General features: G+C 35.7%; 1 protein-coding gene across 5 annotated transcripts in view; it reads left to right on the forward strand.

The window, feature by feature from the left end:
• The window catches only part of CSNK1G3 (casein kinase 1 gamma 3), a 228019-nt gene that overhangs the window by 131436 nt on the left and 84333 nt on the right, over positions 1 to 12250 (forward strand). The window lies entirely within an intron of this gene.

Consider the following 12250-nt stretch of genomic DNA (forward strand, 5'->3'; position numbering starts at 1 on the left):
TATGATTCTGGATAATGCCATGCATTTATGCAGATGACTCCTTTCTGGCAAGGTGTGTAGGGTATACTGTTCTAATTTACTGGAATGAAGTAAATTAGATAGAAATACCTTTGTGCACTGATAATTTTTTAACTCATCTTCAAATTCAATGAATAACATATTTGTTTGTTTTGGTGGCTTGAGAAATCTATCCTTTTTCATATCTGAAATGGTTCATACTAAAGCTTTCATAATACCCTTCAGTTTGTGTGTTAAATTGATGTTTAAATTGGAATGAAAGTAGGAATCTTGGCAGTTTAGATAATTTACTTCATCTGGTGGCCAGCTATGTTAACAATCGCATCATATGCCAGCATTTGCACTAGATGAAAGAAGTCCCTGGGGCACAAGAACTGTATGTTAGAAGCAGAGTGAAAATACAGTTATGGTCTTTGTTTCATTGTTTGAGTCTGTAAAATGGAAATTTATTTTAACTGGAATTTTTAAGTGTTAAGAGCATAATGTAAAGGTTATTTTGAGGGCTAATTTGGGTGTATTTGCCTTGAAAGCTGAATGACAATTAATCAGTATTCTGGACAGGAAGTGTATAGTGCAATGTCAGCAAATTATGTCTTTTTATTCTGATGTATCAAGCACTTGGAGGAAATGGTATATTGTTAGCATATGAATAGCATCAAAGCCCCACACTGCAAGATGTATTTAAGTCTTCTGTAATAAAATGCATGGTCTGTTCTATATTTATTTAAGTGCCTTCTCTTGTAATATAGTGTATCCTTGAACCCTAAAGCTATTTCTTGTCAAATATGGGCAAACTGAATTTCAAGATTCAATTGCTGGTGCATGACTGCACATTCCTTCACTTGGCAAAAAAATTTGTTATATCAAATTGGCTTCCTGCTTGAAGAGTAAAATGTGTTTGATTAAAAGTAAGTTTCTTGTGGGAAAACTAGGGTTTTTTGGTTGTTTTTTCTCTTTTTAAAGGAGCAATTCTCAAAGAATGCATTTATGTCATTGTATTTCCTTGATACTAGTAGTGACTATAACTACCTTGCATAAAAAGTAGGAATTTAAACAGTACATTACATCTGAGGTTATTCTACTTTTGCCTTTGCTATTGTCTCCTGTGATTACATTTCTTAAATGAAACCAAATTAAGAAAATAACCAATAGTAAATCCCAGAGATTTACTGTACTGCTGTTCTTAAGGAATATGTTTGTCTTTCTTTTATTGTCCTCTCATAAAGACAAGCAAGCACTTTTTTACCTTACTGTGCACTAGAAGAAATTCTTCTAAGTTGAGAATCTCAGCTATAATATGACTGTGGGATGAGTGCTTGTTTGGCAGTTGTTCACAGACAAAAAATTTCTAAACACTTAAACTATTTAGTCCATAGTTTAAAAGCTATAGGTAAGAAAGTTTGTTTACAGTAACCATCAACTACTATTTATAGATACATTTGGTTTGTGAAAATTTCACTAATTTTCCATAGTAACTTTTTTTACTGGCAGAGTAGAAAGGCCCTTGTAATTGAGGGTTAATATACAGGAAATTAAAATTAGATTAATAATTAATTATTAGATAATTAATTAATAGATTAATTATCAGTCTTTCTCTGATAACTTTGTGCATCAAACTGATTTTGGTTTCTCTGCTTTTTAACATCAGTTTCTATAAATTTCCTCTTATTTTAATTATATTCTTAAAAATGGCAGCATGAAGTATTTCACAATTCCCTTTGCATTCAAATTTGTTATTAAAAAGTTAAAAAACATTGCACCTGAAAAACCTATATTACTATTAGGCAACATTTTCAGCACTAGAGGCTCTGTTAGGTTCTGCTTTGCTGTCCTTGCTCGGAAGTGCTCTGATCCACCAGAAACACTTGAGAATATGTTTCACTTTGGGTCCATGTAGAATAGCACTATTGAAGTCAAGGAGATTGCAAATGTTTAAGTACTCTGATGGACAGGGGAAAACTGTGTCCCTCACTTAAAATGACAATACAGGTGAAAGAACAGGGAGATATTTGTAACATGGTTACTAAACATGGTGTTGCATACTCTATCACCTAATTACCAATTTCAAACAGCATTCAGATACTTAGGAAATTCACTTACTAAATGAATATCTTGAAAGAAATTATAGTTTGGGGTTTTTTTCCTAAAACAGTTACTGCATGATGTGTATTTTAAGCTTACAACTAGGCACTTGTAAAAATAAACAACTTATGTTGTCTCACATGAAATGTATAGTTCTTGTTTCATGCAAGGCAAAGAGAGTGAAAGAAAGAAAATTAAATATGGAAAATCCATCAATTTGCTATCCACACATGCCTTGCTTTAAAATAAGGTTTTACCAGGCACTTTTGTTTTCCCAAGTATTTCTCCATCACTTAACTGATAAAGATATAATAAACCACTTCTAAATTTTTAAAAGGAAATTTAGGAAAAATAGTTCCTTGAAATGAATATATAATTTTAAAAGATGAATCAGCCAATAGTGTGATGACTGCATATTTGGGATTATTTCTGGTCTTGCTGCAGTCAAACATGTACTGAAGATTTAAAGACATTCCAGGTGGTCTAAAACTCTTACCACCCAGTCTGACTTTAATTTTAGTATACTATAAATAAGTGTCAGAAACCGCACAATGGCTTTAAGCAGTGCTGCAGTGACTCTTAGGACTGGCAATAACTGAAGCAGGTGGAAATAGTGTGTTAAAAGGAATGAAAATAAGACTAATAGACTTATGCTTTTAACAGAATAACTCCCCATCACAGAAGCCCAGCTCTACTTCTATACATCATTTGTTTAGGCAACCTTTAATCTGTGATTAAAGATTATACTAACTGACTGCTAAGTGTGTACGAAAGCAAAACATGAAAATGGACAAGATAAAGTCCTCATTAGAATTAGAAACATATAAAATTATTTGCATGTACTTCCAGATCATCAGATTTGTGTCAAAGGCCCCTGCAAGAAGTGTGCAGGTATTTTCAAGATGATCTTGAAAGATGTTAGAGACAATTTTGGCTTTATAAAGGGTTATAAGCTGTTAAGTAGATAGATACTTTTCCTAACAGATCCCAGTCCCGGAAACACCTGTGCTTTGTGCTGATCTCCTGTGAGAATTGGCAGAACACTCCAACATTTGCTAAATAAAACTGGGATGAAAACCCTTCCAATTAATTATTTAGGCAATTTCTTTGAGGTATAATCCAGTAGTTCTACCCTCATAGCATTTACTAAATGGAAATAGAAAAGAGACTGTAACTGAGTTACTGATAAAGTGAGTGAACTAGGATGAAAAGGGAACTTTAGTTAGGGGACTGGTTGTCCACAAAAGAAATACAATTAATGGTACAGATTCCTTATGAAAGTTTATTATATGTCCAATATAAATGAAGGAATAGTTAAGGATTAGAAAAGGTACATATGGTTACCAAGAGCATGTACACTTTGTTGATGGAAATGTTTATTTGTGATAAAACTTTACAGAAGAAAAGTAGATGAAAATATTTTCACTGAGTTTGGAGATAAGTTTCTGTTTGACATTTGTTTAAACCCCAAAGTATTAAGTTGGAGGGAGAAGGAAATAGGAGCAGATAACAAGGATAAGGATGAGTTCATACTACCTCAGTTTCTGTAACCACATTCTAGACTCGTCCCCCCTCAGTGATCACTTGTTCACTCAGTTTTTCTTAAATTCTGTTGAGAATGTGAAAAACTTGAAGGAGACTGCAACTAGGTTAAGTTTGTAAAGTTTGTTGGTGTAGAGTACCTAAGAATTGCCCCAAGGATTCTGTATCTGTTGCAGTCATTTATAAGATCTTTGAACAATTCTTTCTATTGGTCCTGCTATTTGAACCAGCAGGAGACTGAAAAAGACAAGACTATAACTTACTGATGTGTTCAGAGGGCTACAGTCTTGTGAATTCTGTTTCCTGCTGACATGAAGAATAGGAAGAGAAGAGCAGAGTAGCTGTACAATATTTCATGATGGTGCCAAACCTCTGTGCTCTGGATGGTTTGTTTGATCACCTTTTAAAGAATCTGTAATTTTAACATTATTGTGACCCCTTCTGTAGGTCAGTGGAAGAGGACTTCTGTCCTTGATCCTGCCCTTCTTATATTTCACTGTTACCCAAAGGCAATGCATTTTTCTTTAATAGTGAAGCTATTGAAAGCAAAGCTCTAACAGGGAAAAAAAGTAGTGAGAAGTTGGAAAGAGAAGAAATTAGAAAAACTCCACAGTGAAAGATTAGACTACTTAGAGGTTTCTTCCTTGCCATTATATTACAGTCAAAAATTGTATTACTTGTGATGAAAGATCTGAGCAGGCTTGTAGCCTTTCCAACCACATGGGCCTAGGCAAAATGAAAAACACAGGCTTTTTTTACAGTGTTACAATAATTTAATATGAAATTATTATTTACAGTAAAGTGCATCAAAATTTGTACTTATTAATAGACCGTCCTTTAGATCCCTAATATGGCCTTTTCATTGCTTTAATTTGACTGTTGCAATAACCTAAACAAAGAGGCATGAAGAAAAGCAGCACAGAATCACTATCTCACTTCTCAATTCTTGGCAGTTTCCTGTTGTCTCACATGTGGTGTAATTTTGGGTCTCAGACTTGCACAGAAAGCATAAACATTTCTCTGTATAATCTTCAGATGCACTAGATAGTTCAGGGCATGGGAATTTAATTCCCAAATTTTGAATGTTTCCTTTTGGTTACCAAGTCAGTATGACAAAGTCAAGTGTATAGAAAAAAGGTTCAATACTGTAAAATTGTAATTAGTCTGAAGACTGGTTTTGGGTCTACTGTATGTACTTATGAATGAAAACAATAGTCAAGGAGCCTTAGACTCATTGTACCTCTGCTAGTGCTGAACTTTGCTTTTGCCAAAGCATAAGTCAATGGTGGCCATATTGAGAAATATTTTGAGTTTTGTGATAGTCATAATGTATCTTTTCTTTGCATAGCATTTCATCAAAACACTTAGCTGGGTTAGTTCTGGGTAAACTTTAGCTGGATAAGTTCTTGTAGTTCTTATTTTTGTGCTTGCACAACTATTTCTCAGTGAGAAATGTTAGATACGTAACAGAAATCTGAATTTTAACTTGCAAACTCTATCTGCAAATCATGATTTGATTGAATGGAATTTAGTTACTGCATCTGTAACTAATGTCTACATTTTATTTCTGCTACTGGTATGTAAACAACATGTTTTCTAGTCGAATCAATCAGTAATGGGACAAATGGGAGTAAAATATGTGTTGTGATCTTTCCCTGTCAGTCAGTCCTGTGTACTAGGAAAATGATGTTTGTTGGTGCATATAATTTGCAATTCTCATGTGGCCTTTTATAAGCTTATTAGAATTAAAGCAATATTCTGGTTGAGTTTTAGAAAACATTTTAAAAGGAGACCATATTTGCTTTGCAGGTAATTGAACGGGTGTAATAATTTACCTTTTTATTATCTTTTAACTTTTCAGTTGATATTTCTCACATGCACCAGTATGAAGCTGATGGTGTGTAATCTTGTAGAACTAAAAATATAGGGTTGCTTTTATTCCTGAAGAGAAAGCGGGAATAATTTTCCTCATATATCAGGTATTTTAGTGCTAACTACAGCCTAAGGAGTAATGATCTGTTTTTTTCCTACCAATTTTCTTTAATGGAGTTTGCTATTGATATCTAATTTTGTTTTTTTGTTTGTGTGGAAGTTTTTTGTCAGTTTTTTGGTTGTTAGTTTGGTTTGGTTTTTTCTTATTGCTGTTTTGTTTTGTTTTAGTTTTTGCCAGATTAAATTACTGTCTTACTCAATCATTAAGGCTGGATCCCGTAGCCATAAATTTACTGATTTGTGCGTGTTTGTGTTAACAAACAGAAAATGCTAATCAATTACAGAAATTAGTCTGATGACCTCCTGGTTCTTTTCTAATAAATGACTTTCAGAAGGATGATTTTGACCATAATATGGCAGGTATATTTTCAGACATCTTCTTCCTTTAAATCTGCTTAAAAATTTTGAGGGAAGTGACTCAGTGACTAAGTTTTGGAAGAGTTAAGAAGTATTGCTGAAATAACAGTAAAAGGCCTATGCATCAGGTGACTCACATCATTATGTATGATGAGGTAGCTGAGCATTGGATTTTATTGCATGTAATATTCTATGAAAAGTGCGCCAGTAAAAGATAGCCCTAGTCTGTCAGTTAAGGTATGTATTTCACTACTGGTAACACAAGAAAAATGCAGGAGTTCAAATATTACAACGTGGAAATTAATATGTATTGGTGATCTTCAGACAGTGGTGGTACTGTGTCTACAAAAGTCTGGAGTTTCTGCTGTGAGCTTCCATAAAGCTAATTGGTCTTTCATGCAGCACATCCGTAAATCAGTGAGATTTAAATAGCACTGCCCTCTTGAACACCTGCTTATTTGCCTTGAGAAAATTCTGTAGTATTTTAAATGTCACTTTATGACACTGTAAGAAATGCCTGGTCTAGAAACACTTGGAGGAGCCATTAGAGTTGAGGGTCTATCAGCATTTCATGATAAAGCTTGATTTCAAGGGGTCTATAATTCTGACATTAAAAAATGCATTTGACCAAAACCTGTTATATGACTTATTGGTTTTTTTTAGCATTGGACACATTATTTCAGGTGGTCTTTTTACTTGTGGGAGGAGGAGTGAGCAAAGATTGTAGGTATACATAATTTTTCTTACAGAATAGTATTTTTCTTACAGAATACTATTTTTCTTACAGAAAATAATCTTTAAATATAGATATTTTATTTCCATCCAAAATGTCTTTCTGATTATATAATTTGAAAGATCTTATCAAGTCATATGAGCTCACAGGTATCATATTTTATATGTGCATCCTCAATGAATATGAAACTTCTTTTCAAAGCAAATTTAGGAGACCTTATTTCTTGCTTTTGTTTTCAGCAAATGGTATTAGTTGCTTTGTGTAATAGAACACTAGATTGAACTTCTAAGTTAGGGCTTATAATGATTTTATTTATAAACACCACTGTTTAGAAAAACCTATCAATCAACTTCTTTATTGGCTGCCAAGTACCTAGGTGTTGTACTTTGTTCACTACTATTTCTTATTTCTTGACAGGAGATTGAAGGGTGACATTTGAAATACAGAGGCTGACTTTTTTGAAGATAACACATCAGAAGTAACTTTTTGAAGAATTTTGTTAACAGAATTTTATGAAATCAAACCAAACAAAAACAAATCTAACTGCTATTTTATAGAATTTATATGAAGGTTATACATACCTTTTTGAGAAGGCATGCAAAATAGTATAGTGGAAGAAACAGCTTGTTCTGAGGTGCTGGTAAACATTCTAAACTTCAGATATAAAACATCACTTGAAAGTCACCAGTAGACTTAGTGAAAGTAGTTGTTAGTCCAAGATGTAAGCAAATATACCTTCAGCAGAGAACACTGTTATGTGAATAGGCCATACACTGTATGCCATTTTCAGTGTCAAAATTATCTGAAAATCTGCTGAAGGGTAGTACAAAAAGTCATGATATGGGGATTCTTCACCTGAATTGTAAAGAAAATTTTTCTTTTTAATAAGATATTTAGTTATACTGTTACTTATGACTTTATATTCTTTAATATGATATGTTGACAAATGACCCTGATTGTGCATGAGTGGGAAGCCATCTTTTTTGAGTTTGATTAAAGTTGATTTAGAAGATGTTTAGTATTCACTCTCTCTTTTAATTTGCTGTTTAAACTTAAAATCCAGGTAATTGCAACTCAAAGCAGATGTTTGATCTTTATTCATAAAAGTGAATTACTTAAAGGATACTACAAGGATTTTGCATTCCCTAATGAGGACAAAAAGAATGTGAAGGGGAAGTGGTGACCTAAGTTGATCTGAATTTGTAATTGAATTCAGTTAACTAGCTGCAGAGATGTAATTGAATCAGTAACATTTTGCCTAGTTTTGGCTTCCATAGAACACATCCACATCTTAGAAAATCAAAGATTAGGGAGAGGCTTTGGTTCACATTATGTTTAATATCAACATTTGTAGGAAGCTTCTGGTAAATGGGAACATAGGCAATCTGCAGATCAGCTGGATTGAGAAGATGTTTCATTTTCTCCTTTGTCCAGCATCAGAAGATAAAGTACCAGCACAAAATGATTCAGATGTGTGGGTAGATGCATGTGTACATATTTACATATATTTCTAGGTAGTATGGTGCTAAATTATGCATAGTATAACTATATCTTCTTTAATGCAAGTTTTTAAATATCTTAGCTCCTTTCTTGCTGTGCTATTTTTGCAGATGACTCTGACCATTCATCCAGGTTTAACTTTGTAGTCAGCACCCAAAGAGGCTGAAAACAGAAATCATTCCTTGCAGTTTAGTGATTGCTTGTGTTTTTCTGTACTGGTCTTATTTTTTGGCAGTCCAACTGAGATCAACTCATGTTTTCTCATTCACCTGTTGTATCTAACTGTCATATTGTTGTACTGTGTATTGGTTACAGAGATTATCAAGGCTATAGAAGAATGATGCCAGTTCTGTACTTGCCCACTATGTCCCAGAGTCCTGTCCATTTACAGACAGGCATTCAGTGTTTCTGCCTCACACAACCTTTGGTGTTTCTGTACTGCACACTTAGGCTGAGCTTGAACATGAAATGCGTAATTGCTTCTTGATTAGGGAGGTGCTCTAAATGACCTCCAGAAAGCTGTTTAGTCCCATATCACTGTGAACTCACTGTTTGCCTGTGAAGGGTATACATAAAGTGAGCCAGTGGGAAGCAGATCAAAGTAAAAGACATTGAAAACACACTGGTATTTCCATATTTACCTGCACTGCTACAGGGCCTTTATCATACCCAGAAACAGAGCTATGTGCCTCACTTGCCAAGCAAGTGAAATACAAATTTTATTTATTTAAAAAAAACCCTCTTGCTGTAAATCATATTTTAATCCAGATCATGACAGCCAATGTATGAATGACCTCAATCAAATAAGACAATAAACATTTAAGTGCTGCTAGGTTAATATCCAGGGTTAGACTGAAACTAGTACTGTTGTTGGGTACAAGGCTAGCCATAGATTTGTGGGAGAGTGACCTTAGAATTTCACGGGTTTATGACCAATGCAGCTGTAGTTTTGGAATATGTTTTCTGATCTGGGGCTTCTGATGCATTGATCACCTTTGCTACCATTTTCTGATTAATCCCAGAATCACAGAATATGCCTGTGCAAAAGTAATGGAAACATGTAACAGATAACTGGTGAATTATCCTAGCAAAGATTTAACTGGTTGCCACTAGCAAACATACTTAAAACTGGGATTTACAAGCTTTGGAAAAGCATGAATTTATAACTAAATAGATATCAGCTGCTTAGTTTTTATAACTGTGATATTGCCACTATCATCACAGCAGTGGCCCAGACAGAAAGTTATCCATTTCCCATTACACTAAATGTAAAGAGGTCTTTAGTGCTGACAGTGATTGCCCTTACATACACTTTCTGCATAGCTCTTTCTCATTTAGGAGGAGGGAAAAATAAGTAAAAAATGCTAATTCAGCAGTCTGTTGTTATATGACATTATAGTTGTTCTCCTTCTTACCCAGTGAGATTTTCCTTCCAGTATTCAGGAAAGGCAACTATTATATATTTGATGCCTACCCTTCTAACTTCCTGTCAGCTGTTTTTATCTGACCCTTAATTGTAAGATGAGTGTTTACACTTCGAAATGGAGCAAGTCAATTATTATCTAGCTCAAGTACACTGAACTACCTTCACTGACATGCAAAACTGATCCATTTTTTCATAAGCTATTTCCCTGAGATTGGAGTGTAAAAAATGCCTTCAATATCCATCTGAGTGAAGTGTCTGACTACTCTGGGCAGGTTCCTCCTTTTCTGTCGTATAAAATCATCTGACTTCAGATATTTATTTGTCATCTAACAATTATGCCCTGTATTAAAAACACTAAGAACAGTCACAAATGGAAGTGTAAGGAGGCTATAGAAAGATGAGGGCTTGGACTGTAGGTATATTTTTCCTATCTGGCATAAAATTGGAAATGCTTCAAGTCAGCACTTTAAACAAAAACCCTCTTTGGAATGGTGATGTGCTCAGCAGCAGCTCAGGAAAGGTGCAAATGAAAATGTACCAGATGGCAGAAATTGCTGAATACTGAATTCTGAATTTACTTCATTGTATGCATATGTATTCACAGGTCATTCTATAATTTTGTAAATAACAGAGGAAATTACTTATGTTTCCTTACATAACACACCAAGAACATAGAATAGTCATTACATCATCTGACTTTCTGAGTGCAAATACTCGATAAAAACAAATGTGCCCATGGGAGACTCCCGCTTTATATAGGCCCTTTTAAAGGGTTTTCCAGCTGTTTTTACCGAAATAGATTTGTTTTTTTAAAAAGAAAACTGTAATTTATTTAATAAAAAATACAAATAAAGGCAGTAAAGATAGGAACAAAATTTAAGTTTTCACTGTTAAGGATAAGACATGCACAAGATAATATGAAATGGATAAAGCATGCATGACTTGCTGGGAAGTTGATACAGATGCATGAACATGATATACATGCAAAAAGTGCAAAGTCAGTATATGTCATCTATATACTTTCCTCTCTTATTCAATAAATGCTTCTAATTGTGGTTCCAGAGTGCTGTTTTACTTGCCAAGTGAAGTACTCAAAAAATGGCCCAGATGAGCTCTGGTAAGGGGCATTGTATATGCTGGGGAGGAAGACAAAAAAACCTCAGGGACATAATGTACTAAAATGCCCAAATTTCTTTTCATCCTTACTCAGATGGCATATCAGGGAGGTGGACAAAGCCCTGCTCCACATCAGGTACTTGCCTCTTTTTCTGCTCTGCACACCCTGCTGGGCCCCGAGACTCTTTCCTCCTATGCCATTGCAGCTCCCAGGGGAGTAGAGGGAAACAAGAAAGAAACCTCCCCATGACTTCTCCATCTTGGAGCTCTCAAGATGATGTTTGTGCAATAGGGACAAGCAGAAGCCCCGAAGAAAATGAGTTCAGACATTTATTTGGCATCATCATTGCAGCTTTGTGCAAGGTGGCAGCTGGCAAAGGGATTGACCTGTCTCCTCTTTATGGCTTTTCTTTCTAAGGACCAGGGTGTCATCTGACCCATGCTGTGGTCTGTTGCTTGAAGTGCTGCACTCAAGTGTAGCAGCCCTCCTTGCAGAAGCCACAGACATTGCTTGGGAAGGTGACCCTGCAGAAGCATGTGTCTAGACAGAGTTACCAGTAACAAGCTCTGGGACAGTACAATTAGTGACAGTGTGCAGGTGAGAGCTTTATGTCTGCTCCAAGACGCACCAAATCCAATGGAGGGTATTTAAAATGCTTGCCCACAGCATGAGGAATAAACAAGAGGAACTTGTTTTGGCTCAGTCCCAGACCTACAACACTGGCTTAAGTGAGACTTGATGGGAAGAGTCCTCTGGCTGCAGTGCTGGGGTGGACAGTTATGGACCCTTCAGGAGAGACAGGCAGGGCAGGTGGGGCAGAGGGGTTGGACTGTACACTGTTTGCATTAAAGAAAAGGCAAATAAAGCAGATATTGCTGTGGAAATTTACTATAGATCAGCCAGCCCAGATGTTGGCACTGATTTACTAGTCTATAAGGACTTAAACCCTCACTCTAACTCAGTTGTCCATGTTCTGCCACTACAGACTTTAGTTAAATTCCCTCTCCCTTCTTCTTATGAGCACCTTTTAAGTATTTAAAGGTCACAATAAGGTCTTTCAGGAACCTTCTCATCTCTAGCCTGAACAACTCCAATTCTCAACATTTCCTCCTCATAATCATAGTCCTGGCTATGCTCTGGACTCACTCCAACAGGTCCATGTTTTCCTGTGCTAAGGATCCAGAATTGGACACAACACTCCAGGTGGGGTCCTACCAGAGCAAACAGAGGAGCAGAATCCACTCCCTCACCCTCCTGCCCACGCTGCTTTGGATGCAGCCCAGGACATGTTTAGGTTTCTGGGCTATGAGCACACATTGCCAGTCACATCTAATTTTTCATTCATTGGTATCCCGAATCTTTTTACCTTCTCTGATCTCAAACCCTTAATCCACCTGTCTGTACTTAGACCAGGAGTTGCTCTGGGCCAGGCACAGGATGTTAAACTTGTCTTTGCTGTCCTTCAGAAAGTTTGCATGGGCCC

The sequence above is a fragment of the Lonchura striata genome, chromosome Z, assembly GCF_050655825.1.
Source record: "Lonchura striata isolate lonStrDom1 chromosome Z, ASM5065582v1, whole genome shotgun sequence".
NCBI lineage: Eukaryota > Metazoa > Chordata > Aves > Passeriformes > Estrildidae > Lonchura > Lonchura striata.